The sequence below is a fragment of the Ambystoma mexicanum genome, chromosome 5p, assembly GCF_040938575.1.
Source record: "Ambystoma mexicanum isolate Mex_15411 chromosome 5p, UKY_AmexF1_1, whole genome shotgun sequence".
NCBI classification, from domain to species: Eukaryota; Metazoa; Chordata; class Amphibia; order Caudata; family Ambystomatidae; genus Ambystoma; species Ambystoma mexicanum.
In genome coordinates this window covers 740,128,031-740,148,458 of record NC_090930.1, presented here as the reverse complement: position 1 = coordinate 740,148,458, position 20,428 = coordinate 740,128,031, and the positions used below count along the sequence as shown (strand labels likewise).

At 39.0% G+C, this 20,428-nt stretch overlaps 10 non-coding genes across 10 annotated transcripts; 4 read left to right on the top strand and 6 right to left on the bottom strand.

Moving 5' to 3' along the window:
• Positions 1-746: 746 nt before the first annotated feature.
• Positions 747-818, bottom strand: TRNAQ-UUG (transfer RNA glutamine (anticodon UUG)). Its single transcript has one exon. It is a non-coding gene; the product is annotated as a tRNA-Gln (tRNA).
• A 259-nt stretch (positions 819-1,077) lies between these two features.
• Positions 1,078-1,149, top strand: TRNAQ-CUG (transfer RNA glutamine (anticodon CUG)). Its single transcript has one exon. It is a non-coding gene; the product is annotated as a tRNA-Gln (tRNA).
• Positions 1,150-2,055: 906 nt separating this feature from the next.
• TRNAQ-UUG (transfer RNA glutamine (anticodon UUG)) lies at positions 2,056-2,127 on the bottom strand. The gene has a single exon. It is a non-coding gene; the product is annotated as a tRNA-Gln (tRNA).
• Positions 2,128-5,463: 3,336 nt separating this feature from the next.
• TRNAQ-UUG (transfer RNA glutamine (anticodon UUG)) lies at positions 5,464-5,537 on the bottom strand. Its single transcript has one exon. It is a non-coding gene; the product is annotated as a tRNA-Gln (tRNA).
• Positions 5,538-5,796: 259 nt separating this feature from the next.
• Positions 5,797-5,868, top strand: TRNAQ-CUG (transfer RNA glutamine (anticodon CUG)). Its single transcript has one exon. It is a non-coding gene; the product is annotated as a tRNA-Gln (tRNA).
• Positions 5,869-6,775: 907 nt separating this feature from the next.
• On the bottom strand, positions 6,776-6,847 carry TRNAQ-UUG (transfer RNA glutamine (anticodon UUG)). Its single transcript has one exon. It is a non-coding gene; the product is annotated as a tRNA-Gln (tRNA).
• A 2,354-nt stretch (positions 6,848-9,201) lies between these two features.
• Positions 9,202-9,273, top strand: TRNAQ-CUG (transfer RNA glutamine (anticodon CUG)). Its single transcript has one exon. It is a non-coding gene; the product is annotated as a tRNA-Gln (tRNA).
• Positions 9,274-10,161: 888 nt separating this feature from the next.
• Positions 10,162-10,233, bottom strand: TRNAQ-UUG (transfer RNA glutamine (anticodon UUG)). Its single transcript has one exon. It is a non-coding gene; the product is annotated as a tRNA-Gln (tRNA).
• Positions 10,234-10,489: 256 nt separating this feature from the next.
• On the top strand, positions 10,490-10,561 carry TRNAQ-CUG (transfer RNA glutamine (anticodon CUG)). The gene has a single exon. It is a non-coding gene; the product is annotated as a tRNA-Gln (tRNA).
• A 905-nt stretch (positions 10,562-11,466) lies between these two features.
• TRNAQ-UUG (transfer RNA glutamine (anticodon UUG)) lies at positions 11,467-11,538 on the bottom strand. The gene has a single exon. It is a non-coding gene; the product is annotated as a tRNA-Gln (tRNA).
• Positions 11,539-20,428: the final 8,890 nt, after the last annotated feature.

The window sequence follows — 20,428 nt, the reverse complement described above, 5'->3', positions numbered from 1 at the left end:
GAAAAACCCATGGTGTAATGGTAGCACCCTGGAGGTTGAATCCAATAATTTGCATTCAAATCTCTGTAAGAGCTTACCATCAGTCGAACCTTTCCCTTATCGTTTATTGTGGATGTCTTCTTTGAAGAAAGGTATGATCCAACTAAAGTAAGTACATTCACGAATGGGCCCTTGGTCGGTACAAACAGTATTTATACACCTCAGGCCTTTTGTGAATTAAGAAAAGTGTGTTCTTCGTTCTATTTTTCATCTCAAACTGATACCTTCATTTTACAAACATGTAAAGACTGTTAAGACGCTTGATTAATATCATTGATTCTGAATGTGGTCGCTTTTCATAGGATTAACCCTTTAACAATTTTGAAAGAGAATGGCGATACAATAGAGCTGTTTTTCCCAAAATTGTATTATTAATGATGTTGCTGCATCTCCAAGTAAAAAGAGAATCCATTGGGTCACAGATTGAGCATGTTTCTTAACATTGAGTTAAGTTTGAAAATTTCAAATCTTTTATGTATGTTTCCGATGCAGATCTGCCCATCGACTCAGAATGACCTCACTGTTCATACATTTAAAAAAAATGCATAAAGGTTAAGGGGCTAGGCACAAAAGTGGATTTTTATGAAAAGTTATGCCAGAGAGTGAGAGCGAAAATGAATACCCTACACCACTAACCTTATGAATATTACTATCTTTGGCCTATAATTTAAGACAAAAAGGAGACAAAGTGTGTTAGAGCAAGAGAGAGGTTCCACCGAGACTTGAACTCGGATCGCTGGAATCAAAGTCCAAAGTGCTAACCATTACACCATGGAACCCTTGTTGAGCAGCGCTTCATAAGGGCAATGAGAATATAGGGCACAGTCAAGATTTTTACTGACCTATAGTAACCGTTTACTGATATTATATCGAAGCAGCACTGTTGCTGTTGGATGCTGTGCAATCGCAAAGTATTGGCTTCATGTCTCATTTGGATCAAATTCTTCCTCTGGAGTCTAATGATATAGGAATATTACATATTTTCTCTGATGTGCTCTGTTTTTCCAGAATGAAGTGCATCATGCTTCTGAATATGTGGGTTCCATGGTGTAATGGTTAGCACTCTGGACTCTGAATCCAGCGATCCGAGTTCAAATCTCGGTGGGACCTTGGGGCTGCTTCTCTTTTAGAGTTGCCTTTCATTTGCAGATAGATATAACAGCAATAGCTTTGCTTTACAGCCCACTTTGATGGCAGTCTTCTTTGACCAAAGAATATTAATAGTTTCTGGGGATGACTCTCTTTTGCCACAAAGAAACTGCCCACTCTCATATCTCCAAAGCTCCAAGGTATAATGGTTATAAACTGGCTTTTGATCTCAGCGATTTGCATTCAAAGCCCAGGAGGCCCCTAAAATCAGTTGAATTGTTTCCTGATAATTTAGAGTTTATTTCTTCTTTCGAGAAAGGTGTGATCCAAATAAAGTAAGTACATTTAAACAAGGGCACTTGATCAGTAAATGCACTACTTTCTAGAACTCATAACTCTTGTAAGTTATAAAAAGTTTGCTCTCCATACAGTTTGTCAACTCAAAGAATTACATTTTTTACACATTTAATAAGACCATCTAATTGCTTGAAACATAGGAATGATTGTGAAAGTGAATATGATTCACCAAAATAATTGTATAACATTTTTTAATGTTAATAAAATAGGGCTTTTTCCAATCTTTTCACATCAATGTTGTTTCTGCATGTTCCAGTGAGCAGAGAATCTGCTGCACATAGTGTGTACATTTTTCTTTTCATAGAGTTAAGGTTGGACATTATTCATCTGTGGAAAATGTTTCTGAGAGATATCTGGGTGCCCACTCTGATTGACCTTAGGGATTGTACATTAACGATATGTAGTTGCATCACTGTATTGGTATCAGGCACCAAAGTGCATTTAAATGTAATGTCGTGCAGAGAGAGAGAGAGTGTGAAAACGGCTACCTGAGTCGACTGAACTTCTGAATATTAACTCTGTTGAATTGTAATTTGAGAAATTAGAAAATGGAGTGTAAGAGCAAGATAATGGTTCCACCGAGACTTGAACTCGGATCGTTGGATTCAAAGTCCAAAGTGCTAACCATTACACCATGGAACCCTTGCAAGATGCACCTGAGAGCGTTGAATCAGAAATGGCAATATAGAGCACATTTACAATTTTTACAGATTCATAGTCCCAATTGACTGATATCATACAAACACAGCGATGTTGTCGATTGACGTTGTGCTATAGCAATCTCTGTGCTTTATAGATCATGTAGATCAAATTCTTCCTCTTGAGGCATATGATTAAGCAATATTAAATATTGTTTCGGACTGCCTCTGTTTTGGCATAATGAAGTTCAGCATTTGCGGAAGTATTTAGGTTCCATGGTCTAATGGTTAGTAGGCTGGACTCTGAATTTAGTAATCTGACATGTTATAGCTATATTTTGTTTTCCTTTGGGTGTATTGTCATTTTATGCACATAGATTTCCTAGCAGTGGCTGTGATGAATAGTTCAATTTGATAGCAGCTTCCTTTTGAGAATTTGAAAAAAAAAAGAATTAAATAGTCTCTCTGGATGACTCTGCTTTGATTTCTATGTGCACATCCCTTTTGCGTTTCAGAGGGATTGACCAACATACACAACAGTGCTTGGAGGACCTCTTCCTCCCTCATGGCATGTAAAGCTAACCTCTCTCCTACCTTGTGTTTTTTTACTTTTTAACTTCCCCTTCCGAGTCATGATCATGTAACTGAATTTACATTTTTAGATTTTAACTGCAGTAGTTGCTTGTTTTTCATTTTTATGTTCTGTGTACGCATACATCCCTTTTTGTGGGGAGGGGGGAGTGATGTCTGTTGACTTATATTTGCTAATATAGGTCATTTTATGTCCGCTTACAATATGTGTCAGGATTTTTTATGTTGTTTCCAATCAATGTCTAATATCAAGTGGTTTGCAGCAGTCATACAAAGGCACGTAACACCCCCAAAACACCTACATAAGTTAGAAATACTCCGGAAGAGTACTCAGTTTATGAAAAGGCGGTGAATCCCAAATAGAACTGTAAATGTAAGCTAGCAAGCAGACCGTGCACATCTGTTTGGAACTATGACCTGTGTGTTGCCCTCTATTAACAGAACAATGTAACTGCAGCCCATGTCACATAAAATAGAAAGTAGAGATTATGCAAATTAACTCCCAGAAGAGCCTGGTGTCACCCCAAAAGGTGTCATGCTTTTCACACCAAGAAACATCCACACATAGATCCCTGCGAACCTCAAAAACGTACAGGAAACCCTGTCCAGCGCTTTGCTCCCAGAGGAGATAAGGTTGAAAAACCACCCTATGTTAAAAGTGTCCATAATATATGCCAGCTGCCCTGTCTATAGAACCTGGCCGTCTGGGGCCTAGGGGCATGAGTGGAAGGGTTTAACCTGCCTGGGTTCTTGGGCATGGTTTCATCATGCCTCAGTTTACAATGGCAATTTGCCACTTTGTCAGGCTTTAAAGAAGCCTGACTCCTACAGAGCAAAAGATCTGATTATTTCCTTACATGTTTTGTACGTAAGAATGCGGATGGTGCTCTGAGCCTCCTATGGTGGTTATTAAGCATGGTATACATACCATAGCATGTAACTGTGCCTACAAATGGAACATTTTGTTCATTTATTAGGGAGTTGTGAAAATGGCAAAATCAAATTGCCATTACTGACACAGACCAGCTGCCGCTGTCCGGACATTTCGTTGAAAGACATTTCATCGAAAGACATTTGGTCGACGTAATTTGGTCGAAAGCCAAATGGTCGATTTTTTTAATTTATTTATATATATATTTTTTAGGTTGTAATTTAGGGGAAAAAAGGGGTTTTTAGAAAAAAGGGTACCCCCCCAAACCCCCCCCCCAAAAAAAAGTGAAAATAAAAAAAAAAAGCAATTCGACCATTTGGTTTTCGACCAAATGGTTTCGACCAATTGTCCTGTCGACAAATTTTTTTCGACGAAATGTCTGGCAACCCAGCTGCCGACTGTTGCTATTGACAGGAGTTCCAGGTGTATAAACTGAGGAGATCACCAGTTCAATTACCTGTGAACGCATTTTGAAGCTCATTCACAACCAGTTCATGCCCGTTCTCTCCATTTTGGCTTTCTGGCTGGCCGAGGGGCCCTTCAGTAATGTTCTTTGCTAACCATTACACCATGGGCCCCTTGCTGGTGCAACCTGACAGAGTTGTAACAGAAATGAGAATCGAGATCTCATGCATCATTTTAACAAACTCATATTCCTAGCCCACGGATATTATGCAAATGTGGAACTGTTTAGTTGGTTGTTGCGCAATAGCAAACTCTTTGCTTTACAGCTCATTTGGATAGGATTCTTCCTCTTGAGGCATAAGATAAAAGAATATTGCATACATTCTCTAAAAGGCTCTTTTTTTGCTGCAATGACGTTCATCATGTCACTAAGTATGTAGCTTCCATGGTGTAATGGTTAGCACTCTGAATCCAGCGATCCGAGTTCAAATCTCGGTGGGACCTTGGGAATTACTGTGTTTGTTTTCCTCTCAGTGTCTTGTTTTAATAGCAATGACGCTGCTGTGTCGCCCACTTTCATAGCATTATTCCCTGGGTGCATTTGAAAAAAGAAAGATTTTCCATGGATGACGCTCTTTAGCCACAATGAAACCCACCACTTTCTGTGGTGTGAAAGACCCATGGTGTAATGGTAGCACCCTGGAGGTTGAATCCAATAATTTGCATTCAAATCTCTGTAAGAGTTTACCATCAGTCGAACCTTTCCCTTATCGTTTATTGTGGATGTCTTCTTTGAAGAAAGGTATGATCCAACTAAAGTAAGTGCATTCACGAATGGGCCCTTGGTCGGTACAAACAGTATTTATACACCTCAGGCCTTTTGTGAATTAAGAAAAGTGTGTTCTTCGTTCTATTTTTCATCTCAAACTGATACCTTCATTTTACAAACATGTAAAGACTGTTAAGACGCTTGATTAATATCATTGATTCTGAATGTGGTTGCTTTTCATAGGATTAACCCTTTAACAATTTTGAAAGAGAATGGCGATACAATAGAGCTGCTTTTCCCAAAATGGTATTATTAATGTGGTTGCTGCATCTTCAAGTAAAAAGAGAATCCATTGGGTCACAGATTGAGCATGTTTCTTAACATTGAGTTAAGTTTGAAAATTTCAAATCTTTTACGTATGTTTCCGATGCAGATCTGCCCATCGACTCAGAATGACCTCACTGTTCATACATTTAAAAAAAATGCATAGGTTAAGGTGCTAGGCACAAAAGTGGATTTTTATGAAAAGATATGCCAGAGAGTGAGAGCGAAAATGAATACCCTACACCACTAACCTTATGAATATTACTATCTTTGGCCTATAATTTAAGACAAAAAGGAGACAAAGTGTGTTAGAGCAAGAGAGATGTTCCACCGAGACTTGAACTCGGATAGCTGGATTCAAAGTCCAAAGTGCTAACCATTACACCATGGAACCCTTGTTGAGCAGAGCTTCATAAGGGCAATGAGAATATAGGGCACAGTCAAGATTTCTACTGACCTATAGTAACCGTTTACTGATATTATATCGAAGCAGCACTGTTGCTGTTGGATGCTGTGCAATCGCAAAGTATTGGCTTCATGTCTCATTTGGATCAAATTCTTCCTCTGGAGTCTAATGATATAGGAATATTACATATTTTCTCTGATGTGCTCTGTTTTTCCAGAATGAAGTGCATCATGCTACTGAATATGTGGGTTCCATGGTGTAATGGTTAGCACTCTGGACTCTGAATCCAGCGATCCGAGTTCAAATCTCGGTGGGACCTTGGGGCTGCTTCTCTTTTAGAGATGCCTTTCATTTGCAGATAGATATAACAGCAATAGCTTTGCTTTACAGCCCACTTTGATGGCAGTCTTCTTTGACCAAAGAATATTAATAGTTTCTGGGGATGACTCTTTTTTGCCACAAAGAAACTGCCCACTCTCATATCTCCAAAGCTCCAAGGTATAATGGCTATTAAACTGGCTTTTGATCTCAGCGATTTGCATTGAAAGCCCAGGAGGCCCCTTAAATCAGTTGAATTGTTTCCTGATAATTTAGAGTTTATTTCTTCTTTCGAGAAAGGTGTGATCCAAATAAAGTAAGTACATTTAAACAAGGGCACTTGATCAGTAAATGCACTACTTTCTAGAACTCATAACTCTTGTAAGTTATAAAAAGTTTGCTCTCCATACAGTTTGTCAACTCAAAGAATTACATTTTTTACACATTTAATAAGACCATCAAATTGCTTGAAACATAGGAATGATTGTGAAAGTGAATATGATTCACCAAAATAATTGTATAACATTTTTTAATGTTAATAAAATAGGGCTTTTTCCAATCTTTTCACATCAATGTTGTTTCTGCATGTTCCAGTGAGCAGAGAATCTACAGCACATAGTGTGTACATTTTTCTTTTCATAGAGTTAAGGTTGGACATTATTCATCTGTGGAAAATGTTTCTGAGAGATATCTGGGTGCCCACTCTGATTGACCTTAGGGATTGTACATTAACGATATGTAGTTGCATCACTGTATTGGTATCAGGCACCAAAGTGCATTTAAATGTAATGTCGTGCAGAGAGAGAGAGAGTGTGAAAACGGCTACCTGAGTCGACTGAACTTCTGAATATTAACTCTGTTGAATTGTAATTTGAGAAATTAGAAAATGGAGTGTAAGAGCAAGATAATGGTTCCACCGAGACTTGAACTCGGATCGTTGGATTCAAAGTCCAAAGTGCTAACCATTACACCATGGAACCCTTGCAAGATGCACCTGAGAGCGTTGAATCAGAAATGGCAATATAGAGCACATTTACAATTTTTACAGATTCATAGTCCCAATTGACTGATATCATACAAACACAGCGATGTTGTCGATTGACGTTGTGCTATAGCAATCTCTGTGCTTTATAGATCATGTAGATCAAATTCTTCCTCTTGAGGCATATGATTAAGCAATATTAAATATTGTTTCTGACTGCCTCTGTTTTGGCATAATGAAGTTCAGCATTTGGGGAAGTATTTAGGTGCCATGGTCTAATGGTTAGTAGGCTGGACTCTGAATTTAGTAATCTGACATGTTATAGCTATATTTTGTTTTCCTTTGAGTGTATTGTCATTTTATGCACATAGATTTCCTAGCAGTGGCTGTGATGAATAGTTCAATTTGATAGCAGCTTCCTTTTGAGAATTTGAAAAAAAAAAGAATTATATAGTCTCTCTGGATGACTCTGCTTTGATTTCTATGTGCACATCCCTTTTGCGTTTCAGAGGGATTGACCAACATACACAACAGTGCTTGGAAGACCTCTTCCTCCCTCATGGCATGTAAAGCTAACCTCTCTCCTACCGTGTGTTTTTTTACTTTTTAACTTCCCCTTCCGAGTCATGATCATGTAACTGAATTTACATTTTTAGATTTTAACTGCAGTAGTTGCTTGTTTTTCATTTTTATTTTTTGTGTACGCATACATCCCTTTTTGTGGGGAGGGGGGAGTGATGTCTGTTTACTTATATTAGCTAATATAGGTCATTTTATGTCCGCTTACAATATGTGTCAGGATTTTTAATGTCGTTTCCAATCAATGTCTAATATCAAGTGGTTTGCAGCAGTCATACAAAGGCACGTAACACCCCCAAAACACCTCCATAAGTTAGAAATACTCCGGAAGAGTACTCAGTTTATGAAAAGGCGGTGAATCCCAAATAGAACTGTAAATGTAAGCTAGCAAGCAGACCGTGCACCTCTGTTTGGAACTATGACCTGTGTGTTGCCCTCTATTAACAGAACAATGTAACTGCAGCCCATGTCACATAAAATAGAAAGTAGAGATTATGCAAATTAACTCCCAGAAGAGCCTGGTGTCACCCCAAAAGGTGTCATGCTTTTCACACCAAGAAACATCCACACATAGATCCCTGCGAACCTCAAAAACGTACAGGAAACCCTGTCCAGCGCTTTGCTCCCAGAGGAGATAAGGTTGAAAAACCACCCTATGTTAAAAGTGTCCATAATCCATGCCAGCTGCCCTGTCTATAGAACCTGGCCGTCTGGGGCCTAGGGGCATGAGTGGAAGGGTTTAACCTGCCTGGGTTCTTGGGCATGGTTTCATCATGCCTCAGTTTATAATGGAACTCTGCCACTTTGTCAGGCTTTGAAGAAGCCTGACTCCTGCAGAGCAAAAGATCTGATTATTTCCTTACATGTTTTGTACATAAGAATGCGGATGGTGCTCTGAGCCTCCTATGGTGGTTATTAAGCATGGTATACATACCATAGCATGTAACTGTGCCTACAAATGGAACATTTTGTTCATTTATTAGGGAGTTGTGAAAATGGCAAAATCAAATTGCCATTACTGACACAGACCAGCTGCCGCTGTCCGGACATTTCGTCGAAAGACATTTGGTCGACGTAATTTGGTCGAAAGCCAAATGGTCGATTTTTTTATTTATTTATATATATTTTTTTTAGGTTGTAGTTTAGGGAAAAAAAGGGGTTTTTAGAAAAAAAGGGGGTTGGGGGACCCCCCCAAACCCCCCCCAAAAAAAAAGTGAAAATAAAAAACAAAAGCAACTCGACCATTTGGTTTTCGACCAAATGGTTTCGACCAATTGTCCTGTCGACAAATTTTTTTCGACGAAATGTCTGGCAACCCAGCTGCCGACTGTTGCTATTGACAGGAGTTCCAGGTGTATAAACTGAGGAGATCACCAGTTCAATTACCTGTGAACGCATTTTGAAGCTCATTCACAACCAGTTCATGCCCGTTCTCTCCATTTTGGCTTTCTGGCTGGCTGAGGGGCCCTTCAGTAATGTTCTTTGCTAACCATTACACCATGGGCCCCTTGCTGGTGCAACCTGACAGAGTTGTAACAGAAATGAGAATCGAGATCTCATGCATCATTTTAACAAACTCATATTCCTAGCCCACGGATATTATGCAAATGTGGAACTGTTTCGTTGGTTGTTGCGCAATAGCAAACTCTTTGCTTTACAGATCATTTGGATAGGATTCTTCCTCTGGAGGCATAAGATAAAAGAATATTGCATACATTCTCTAAAAGGCTCTTTTTTTGCTGCAATGACGTTCATCATGTCATTAAGTATGTAGGTTCCATGGTGTAATGGTTAGCACTCTGGACTCTGAATCCAGCGATCCGAGTTCAAATCTCGGTGGTACCTTGGGAATTACTGTGTTTGTTTTCCTCTCAGTGTCTTGTTTTAATAGCAATGACGCTGCTGTGTCGCCCACTTTCATAGCATTATTCCCTGGGTGCATTTGAAAAAAGAAAGATTTTCCATGGATGACGCTCTTTTGCCACAATGAAACCCACCACTTTCTGTGGTGTGAAAGACCCATGGTGTAATGGTAGCACCCTGGAGGTTGAATCCAATAATTTGCATTCAAATCTCTGTAAGAGTTTACCATCAGTCGAGCCTTTCCCTTATCGTTTATTGTGGATGTCTTCTTTGAAGAAAAGTATGATCCAACTAAAGTAAGTACATTCACGAATGGGCCCTTGGTCGGTACAAACAGTATTTATACACCTCAGGCCTTTTGTGAATTAAGAAAAGTGTGTTCTTCGTTCTATTTTTCATCTCAAACTGATACCTTCATTTTACAAACATTTAAAGACTGTTAAGACGCTTGATTAATATCATTGATTCTGAATGTGGTCGCTTTTCATAGGATTAACCCTTTAACAATTTTGAAAGAGAATGGCGATACAATAGAGCTGCTTTTCCCAAAATGGTATTATTAATGTTGTTGCTGCATCTTCAAGTAAAAAGAGAATCCATTGGGTCACAGATTGAGCATGTTTCTTAACATTGAGTTAAGTTTGAAAATGTCAAATCTTTTATGTATGTTTCCGATGCAGATCTGCCCATCGACTCAGAATGACCTCACTGTTCATACATTTAAAAAAAATGCATAAAGGTTAAGGGGCTAGGCACAAAAGTGGATTTTTATGAAAAGTTATGCCAGAGAGTGAGAGCGAAAATGAATATTACTATCTTTGGCCTATAATTTAAGACAAAAAGGAGACAAAGTGTGTAAGAGCAAGAGACAGGTTCCACCGAGACTTGAACTCGGATCGCTGGATTCAAAGTCCAAAGTGCTAACCATTACACCATGGAACCCTTGTTGAGCAGAGCTTCATAAGGGCAATGAGAATATAGGGCACAGTCAAGATTTTTACTGACCTATAGTAACCGTTTACTGATATATCGAAGCAGCACGGTTGCTGTTGGATGCTGTGCAATCGCAAAGTATTGGCTTCATGTCTCATTTGGATCAAATTCTTGCTCTGGAGTCTAATGATATAGGAATATTACATATTTTCTCTGATGTGCTCTGTTTTTCCAGAATGAAGTGCATCATGCTACTGAATATGTGGGTTCCATGGTGTAATGGTTAGCACTCTGGACTCTGAATCCAGCGATCCGAGTTCAAATCTCGGTGGGACCTTGGGGCTGCTTCTCTTTTAGAGTTGCCTTTCATTTGCAGATAGATATAACAGCAATAGCTTTGCTTTACAGCCCACTTTGATGGCAGTCTTCTTTGACCAAAGAATATTAATAGTTTCTGGGGATGACTCTCTTTTGCCACAAAGAAACTGCCCACTCTCATATCTCCAAAGCTCCAAGGTATAATGGCTATTAAACTGGCTTTTGATCTCAGCGATTTGCATTCAAAGCCCAGGAGGCCCCTAAAATCAGTTGAATTGTTTCCTGATAATTTAGAGTTTATTTCTTCTTTCGAGAAAGGTGTGATCCAAATAAAGTAAGTACATTTAAACAAGGGCACTTGATCAGTAAATGCACTACTTTCTAGAACTCATAACTCTTGTAAATTATAAAAAGTTTGCTCTCCATACAGTTTGTCAGCTCAAAGAATTAAATTTTTTACACATTTAATAAGACCATCAAATTGCTTGAAACATAGGAATGATTGTGAAAGTGAATATGATTCACCAAAATAATTGTATAACATTTTTTAATGTTAATAAAATAGGGCTTTTTCCAATCTTTTCACATCAATGTTGTTTCTGCATGTTCCAGTGAGCAGAGAATCTACTGCAAATAGTGTGTACATTTTTCTTTTCATAGAGTTAAGGTTGGACATTAATCACCTGTGGAAAATGTTTCTGAGAGATATCTGGGTGCCCACTCTGATTGACCTTAGGGATTGTACATTAACGATATGTAGTTGCATCACTGTATTGGTATCAGGCACCAAAGTGCATTTAAATGTAATGTCGTGCAGAGAGAGAGAGTGTGAAAACGGCTACCTGAGTCGACTGAACTTCTGAATATTAACTCTGTTGAATTGTAATTTGAGAAATTAGAAAATGGAGTGTAAGAGCAAGATAATGGTTCCACCGAGACTTGAACTCGGATCGTTGGATTCAAAGTCCAAAGTGCTAACCATTACACCATGGAACCCTTGCAAGATGCACCTGAGAGCGTTGAATCAGAAATTGCAATATAGAGCACATTTACAATTTTTACAGATTCATAGTCCCAATTGACTGATATCATACAAACACAGCGATGTTGTCGATTGACGTTGTGCTATAGCAATCTCTGTGCTTTATAGATCATGTAGATCAAATTCTTCCTCTTGAGGCATATGATTATGCAATATTAAATATTGTTTCTGACTGCCTCTGTTTTGGCATAATGAAGTTCAGCATTTGCGTAAGTATTTAGGTTCCATGGTCTAATGGTTAGTAGGCTGGACTCTGAATTTAGTAATCTGACATGTTATAGCTATATTTTGTTTTCCTTTGGGTGTATTGTCATTTTATGCACATAGATTTCCTAGCAGTGGCTGTGATGAATAGTTCAATTTGATAGCAGCTTCCTTTTGAGAATTTGAAAAAAAAAGAATTAAATAGTCTCTCTGGATGACTCTGCTTTGATTTCTATGTGCACATTCCTTTTGCGTTTCAGAGGGATTGACCAACATACACAACAGTGCTTGGAAGACCTCTTCCACCCTCATGGCATGTAAAGCTAACCTCTCTCCTACCTTGTGTTTTTTTACTTTTTAACTTCCCCTTCTGAGTCATGATCATGTAACTGAATTTACATTTTTAGATTTTAACTGCAGTAGTTGCTTGTTTTTCATTTTTATTTTTTGTGTACGCATACATCCTTTTTGTGGGGAGAGGGGAGTGATGTCTGTTTACTTATATTAGCTAATATAGGTCATTTTATGTCCGCTTACAATATGTGTCAGGATTTTTTATGTCGTTTCCAATCAATGTCTAATATCAAGTGGTTTGCAGCAGTCATACAAAGGCACGTAACACCCCCAAAACACCTACATAAGTTAGAAATACTCCGGAAGAGTACTCAGTTTATGAAAAGGGGGTGAATCCCAAATAGAACTGTAAATGTAAGCTAGCAAGCAGACCGTGCACCCCTGTTTGGAACTATGATCTGTGTGTTGCCCTCTATTAACAGAACAATGTAACTGCAGCCCATGTCACATAAAATAGAAAGTAGAGATTATGCAAATTAACTCGCAGAAGAGCCTGGTGTCACCCCAAAAGGTGTCATGCTTTTCACACCAAGAAACATCCACACGTAGATCCCTGCGAACCTCAAAAACGTACAGGAAACCCTGTCCAGCGCTTTGCTCCCAGAGGAGATAAGGTTGAAAAACCACCCTATGTTAAAAGTGTCCATAATCCATGCCACCTGCCCTGTCTATAGAACCTGGCCGTTCGTGGCCGTGCGGGGCCTAGGGGCATGAGTGGAAGGGTTTAACTTGCCTGGGTTCTTGGGCATGGTTTCATCATGCCTCAGTTTACAATGGCACTCTGCCACTTTGTCAGGCTTTAAAGAAGCCTGACTCCTGCAGAGCAAAAGATCTGATTATTTCCTTACATGTTTTGTACGTAAGAATGCGGATGGTGCTCTGAGCCTTCTATGGTGGTTATTAAGCATGGAATACATACCATAGCATGTAACTGTGCCTACAAATGGAACATTTTGTTCATTTATTAGGGAGTTGTGAAAATGGCAAAATCAAATTGCCATTACTGACACAGACCAGCTCCCGCTGTCTGGACATTTCGTCGAAAGACATTTCGTCGAAAGACATTTGGTCGACGTAATTTGGTCGAAAGCCAAATGGTCGGTTTTTTAATTTATTTATATATATATTTTTAGGTTGTAGTTTAGGGAAAAAAAGGGGGTTTTAGAAAAAAAGGGGGTTGGGGGGACCCCCCCAAACCCCCCCCAAAAAAGAAGTGAAAATAAAAAACAAAAGCAATTCGACCATTTGGTTTTCGACCAAATGGTTTCGACCAATTGTCCTGTCGACACATTTTTTTCGACGAAATGTCTGGCAACCCAGCTGCCGACTGTTGCTATTGACAGGAGTTCCAGGTGTATAAACTGAGGAGCTCACCAGTTCAATTACCTGTGAACGCATTTTGAAGCTCATTCACAACCAGTTCATGCCCGTTCTCTCCATTTTGGCTTTCTGGCTGGCCGAGGGGCCCTTCAGTAATGTTCTTTGCTAACCATTACACCATGGGCCCCTTGCTGGTGCAACCTGACAGAGTTGTAACAGAAATGAGAATCGAGATCTCATGCATCATTTTAACAAACTCATATTCCTAGCCCACGGATATTATGCAAATGTGGAACTGTTTAGTTGGTTGTTGCGCAATAGCAAACTCTTTGCTTTACAGCTCATTTGGATAGGATTCTTCCTCTGGAGGCATAAGATAAAAGAATATTGCATACATTCTCTAAAAGGCTCTTTTTTTGCTGCAATGACGTTCATCATGTCACTAAGTATGTAGCTTCCATGGTGTAATGGTTAGCACTCTCGACTCTGAATCCAGCGATCCGAGTTCAAATCTTGGTGGGACCTTGGGAATTACTGTGTTTGTTTTCCTCTCAGTGTCTTGTTTTAATAGCAATGACGCTGCTGTGTCGCCCACTTTAATAGCATTATTCCCTGGGTGCATTTGAAAAAAGAAAGATTTTCCATGGATGACGCTCTTTAGCCACAATGAAACCCACCACTTTCTGTGGTGTGAAAGACCCATGGTGTAATGGTAGCACCCTGGAGGTTGAATCCAATAATTTGCATTCAAATCTCTGTAAGAGTTTACCATCAGTCAAACCTTTCCCTTATCGTTTATTGTGGATGTCTTCTTTGAAGAAAGGTATGATCCAACTAAAGTAAGTACATTCACGAATGGGCCCTTGGTCGGTACAAACAGTATTTATACACCTCAGGCCTTTTGTGAATTAAGAAAAGTGTGTTCTTCGTTCTATTTTTCATCTCAAACTGATACCTTCATTTTACAAACATGTAAAGACTGTTAAGACGCTTGATTAATATCATTGATTCTGAATGTGGTCGCTTTTCATAGGATTAACCCATTAACAATTTTGAAAGAGAATGGCGATACAATAGAGCTGCTTTTCCCAAAATGGTATTATTAATGTTGTTGCTGCATCTTCAAGTAAAAAGAGAATCCATTGGGTCACAGATTGAGCATGTTTCTTAACATTGAGTTAAGTTGTAAAATTTCAAATCTTTTATGTATGTTTCCGATGCAGATCTGCCCATCGACTCAGAATGACCTCACTGTTCATACATTTGAAAAAAAATGCATAAAGGTTAAGGTGCTAGGCACAAAAGTGGATTTTTATGAAAAGTTATGCCAGAGAGTGAGAGCGAAAATGAATACCCTACACCACTAACCTTATGAATATTACTATCTTTGGCCTATAATTTAAGACAAAAAGGAGACAAAGTGTGTTAGAGCAAGAGAGATGTTCCACTGAGACTTGAACTCGGATAGCTGGATTCAAATTCCAAAGTGCTAACCATTACACCATGGAACCCTTGTTGAGCAGAGCTTCATAAGGGCAATGAGAATATAGGGCACAGTCAAGATTTTTACTGACCTATAGTAACCGTTTACTGATATTATATCGAAGCAGCACTGTTGCTGTTGGATGCTGTGCAATCGCAAAGTATTGGCTTCATGCCTCATTTGGATCAAATTCTTCCTCTGGAGTCTAATGATATAGGAATATTACATATTTTCTCTGATGTGCTCTGTTTTTCCAGAATGAAGTGCATCATGCTACGGAATATGTGGTTTCCATGGTGTAATGGTTAGCACTCTGGACTCTGAATCCAGCGAACCGAGGTTCAAATCTCGGTGGGACATTGGGGCTGCTTCTCTTTTAGAGTTGCCTTTCATTTGCAGATAGATATAACAGCAATAGCTTTGCTTTACAGCCCACTTTGATGGCAGTCTTCTTTGACCAAAGAATATTAATAGTTTCTGGGGATGACTCTCTTTTGCCACAAAGAAACTGCCCACTCTCATATCTCCAAAGCTCCAAGGTATAATGGCTATTAAACTGGCTTTTGATCTCAGCGATTTGCATTGAAAGCCCAGGAGGCCCCTAAAATCAGTTGAATTGTTTCCTGATAATTTAGAGTTTATTTCTTCTTTCGAGAAAGGTGTGATCCAAATAAAGTAAGTACATTTAAACAAGGGCACTTGATCAGTAAATGCACTACTTTCAAGAACTCATAACTCTTGTAAGTTATAAAAAGTTTGCTCTCCATACAGTTTGTCAGCTCAAAGAATTACATTTTTTACACATTTAATAAAACCATCAAATTGCTTGAAACATAGGAATGATTGTGAAAGTGAATATGATTCACCAAAGTAATTGTATAACATTTTTTAATGTTAATAAAATAGGGCTTTTTCCAATCTTTTCACATCAATGTTGTTTCTGCATGTTCCAGTGAGCAGAGAATCTACTGCACATAGTGTGTACATTTTTCTTTTCATAGAGTTAAGGTTGGACATTATTCATCTGTGGAAAATGTTTCTGAGAGATATCTGGGTGCCCACATTATTGACCTTAGGGATTGTACATTAACGATATGTAGTTGCATCACTGTATTGGTATCAGGCACCAAAGTGCATTTAAATGTAATGTCGTGCAGAGAGAGAGAAAGTGTGAAAACGGCTACCTGAGTCGACTGAACTTCTGAATATTAACTCTGTTGAATTGTAATTTGAGAAATTAGAAAATGGAGTGTAAGAGCAAGATAATGGTTTCACCGAGACTTGAACTCGGATTGTTGGATTCAAAGTCCAAAGTGCTAACCATTACACCACGGAATCCCTCAAGAAGCACCTGAGAGCGTTGAATCAGAAATGGCAATATAGAGCACATTTACAATTTTTACAGATTCATAGTCCCAATTGACTGATATCATACAAACACAGCGATGTTGTCGATTGACGTTGTGCTATAGCAATCTCTGTGCTTTATAGATCATGTAGATCAAATTCTTCCTCTTGAGGCATATGATTAAGCAATATTAAATATTGTTTCTGACTGCCTCTGTTTTGGCATAATGAAGTTCAGCATTTGCGTAAGTATTTAGGTTCCATGGTCTAATGGTTAGTAGGCTGGACTCTGAATTTAGTAATCCGACATGTTATAGCTATATTTTGTTTTCCTTTGGGTGTATTGTCATTTTATGCACATAGATTTCCTAGCAGTGGCTGTGATGAAGAGTTCAATTTGATAGCAGCTCCCTTTTGAGAATTTGAAAAAAAAATAATTAAATAGTCTCTCTGGATGACTCTGCTTTGATTTCTATGTGCACATTCCTTTTGCGTTTCAGAGGGATTGACCAACATACACAACAGTGCTTGGAAGACCTCTTCCTCCCTCATGGCATGTAAAGCTAACCTCTCTCCTACCTTGTGTTTTTTTACTTTTTAACTTCCCCTTCCGAGTCATGATCATGTAACTGAATTTACATTTTTAGATTTTAACTGCAGTAGTTGCTTGTTTTTCATTTTTATTTTTTGTGTACGCATACATCCCTTTTTGTGGGGAGGGGGGAGTGATGTCTGTTTACTTATATTAGCTATTATAGGTCATTTTATGTCCGCTTACAATATGTGTCAGGATTTTTTATGTCGTTTCCAATCAATGTCTAATATCAAGTGGTTTGCAGCAGTCATACAAAGGCACGTAACACCCCCAAAACACCTACATAAGTTAGAAATACTCCGGAAGAGTACTCAGTTTATGAAAAGGCGGTGAATCCCAAATAGAACTGTAAATGTAAGCTAGCAAGCAGACCGTGCACCCCTGTTTGGAACTATGACCTGTGTGTCGCCCTCTATTAACAGAACAATGTAACTGCAGCCCATGTCACATAAAATAGAAAGTAGAGATTATGCAAATTAACTCCCAGAAGAGCCTGGTGTCACCCCAAAAGGTGTCATGCTTTTCACACCAAGAAACATCCACACATAGATCCCTGCAAACCTCAAAAACGTACAGGAAACCCTGTCCAGCGCTTTGCTCCCAGAGGAGATAAGGTTGAAAAACCACCCTATGTTAAAAGTGTCCATAATGCATGCCAGCTGCCCTGTCTATAGAACCTGGCCGGTCGTGGCCGTTCGGGGCCTAGGGGCATGAGTGGAAGGGTTTAACCTGCCTGGGTTCTTGGGCATGGTTTTATCATGCCTCAGTTTACAATGGCACTCTGCCGCTTTGTCAGGCTTTAAAGAAGCCTGACTCCAGCAGAGCAAAAGATCTGATTATTTCCTTACATGTTTTGTACGTAAGAATGCGGATGGTGCTCTGAGCCTCCTATGGTGGTTATTAAGCATGGTATACATACCATAGCATGTAACTGTGCCTACAAATGGAACATTTTGTTCATTTATTAGGGAGTTGTGAAAATGGCAAAATCAAATTGCCATTACTGACACAGACCAGCTGCCGCTGTCCGGACATTTCGTCGAAAGACATTTTGTCGAAAGACATTTGGTCGACGTAATTTGGTCGAAAGCCAAATGGTCGATTTTTTTATTTATTTTTATATATATTTTTTAGGTTGTAGTTTAGGAAAAAAAAGGGGGTTTTAGAAAAAAAGCGGGTTGGGGGGACCCCCCCCAACCCCCCCCCAAAAAAAAAAAAAGTGAAAATAAAAAACAAAAACAATTCGACCATATGGTTTCGACCAAATGTCCGGTCGACACATTTTTTTCGAAGAAATGTCTGGCAACCCAGATGCCGACTGTTGCTATTGACAGGAGTTCCAGGTAAATAAACTGAGGAGATCACCAGTTCAATTACCTGTGAACGCATTTTGAAGCTCATTCACAACCAGTTCATGCCGTTCTCTCCATTTTGGCTTTCTGGCTGGCCGAGGGGCCCTTCAGTAATGTTCTTTGCTAACTATTACACCATGGGCCCCTTGCTGGTGCAACCTGACAGAGTTGTAACAGAAATGAGAATCGAGATCTCATGCATCATTTTAACAAACTCATATTCCTAGCCCACGGATATTATGCAAATGTGGAACTGTTTCGTTGGTTGTTGCGCAATAGCAAACTCTTTGCTTTACAGCTCATTTGGATAGGATTCTTCCTCTGAGGCATAAGATAAAAGAATATTGCATACATTCTCTAAAAAGTTCTTTTTTTGCTGCAATGATGTTCATCATGTCACTAAGTATGTAGGTTCCATGGTGTAATGGTTAGCACTCTGGACTCTGAATCCAGCAATCCAAGTTTAAATCTCGGTGGGACCTTGGGAATTACTGTGTTTGTTTTCCTCTCAGTGTCTTGTTTTAATAGCAATGACGCTGCTGTGTCGCCCACTTTCATAGCATTATTCCCTGGGTGCATTTGAAAAAAGAAAGATTTTCCATGGATGACGCTCTTTAGCCACAATGAAACCCACCACTTTCTGTGGTGTGAAAGACCCATGGTGTAATGGTAGCACCCTGGAGGTTGAATCCAATAATTTGCATTCAAATCTCTGTAAGAGCTTACCATCAGTCGAACCTTTCCCTTATCGTTTATTGTGGATGTCTTCTTTGAAGAAAGGTATGATCCAACTAAAGTAAGTACATTCAACAATGGGCCCTTGGTAGGTACAAACAGTATTTATACACCTCAGGCTTTTTGTGAATTAAGAAAAGTGTGTTCTTCGTTCTATTTTTCATCTCATACTGATACCTTCATTTTACAAACATGTAAAGACTGTTAAGACGCTTGATTAATATCATTGATTCTGAATGTGGTCGCTTTTCATACGATTAACCATTTAACAATTTTGAAAGAGAATGGCGATACAATAGAGCTGCTTTTCCCAAAATGGTATTATTAATGTTGTTGCTGCATCTTCAAGTAAAAAGAGAATCCATTGGGTCACAGATTGAGCTGTAAGAGGATTCAATTCAACACTACAGCTAAGTCAACGCCTAGTCTATAATACTGAATGAAAACCCTTATTGATATATCTTTATGTCCAGTTCATGCGTTCTGGATGACTACCCCTATATAACACCCCTCTCTTGGAATCCTCCTGACCCCACTGAGCCAAGAAGTAGTTCTGTTTTGCAAGTTAAAAGGTTTATTTGATAATTTAAACAATAGATATATATATCACACTTTAGAATAAATTAATAATTGAATATCACACTTAATCTGATCAGTAATCAATAATGGATAGTCTGGCACTAGCACACTTCTTCATAATCAATGATGAGTAGTTATAGGATGGATAAGATAGCACAATACTTTTATGGTTTCAAATGGATGCAATGTGGAATGAAATGCAGTACAGAAAATAACTTGATAGGATTTCAGCAAAAGACAATGTAATCACTTTCTTGGACAATTCACCCCCCCCCCTTTTATGCAATGCAAGGAAATGGAAGGAAGGCACACAGTTCTCAGAAATGCAATCAAATGTGATTCAGTTCACCCCAGCAAGCTTAGACTACAGATCGGAGTTTTAAACACAGGCCCAAAATGCTTTTACATGTGCTGGCAATGAAGTGAAAAATATGCTAAAATGCTTTGAATTCCCCCTAGAGGTTCAGGTTGAGGATTAGTTGGTTTAAATTAGTTCAGGCTTACTTTAGCAATATTCTAGGAATGATTGGCAGGTTAAACAAATTTTTTCTTTAACGGAAGGCAAGCAGCAGCAGATTTTTACACGTGGAGGAATTTGCAAATCGCGGCAAATTTTTCCGAGTGCGCCGGGTGCGATTACAGCGGAACTACAAGGACTAGCAATATTGTTTTGGGGTCCTAGGACAGCCTAGGATCTCAGCTTCCAGATGAAAGTTACTGCAAGTCTCTAGGACAAACGGTCGCGGAGATATGAGCGATATGGTAAAGGTCGTTTTTCAGATTTGAAATTTTAAAGTTAAAAAGACAAGCGACAGCTAGCAACTGGAAAATGACAGGTGACAGTTAGGAGGCAGTTCTACTTAGATTAAAATAGA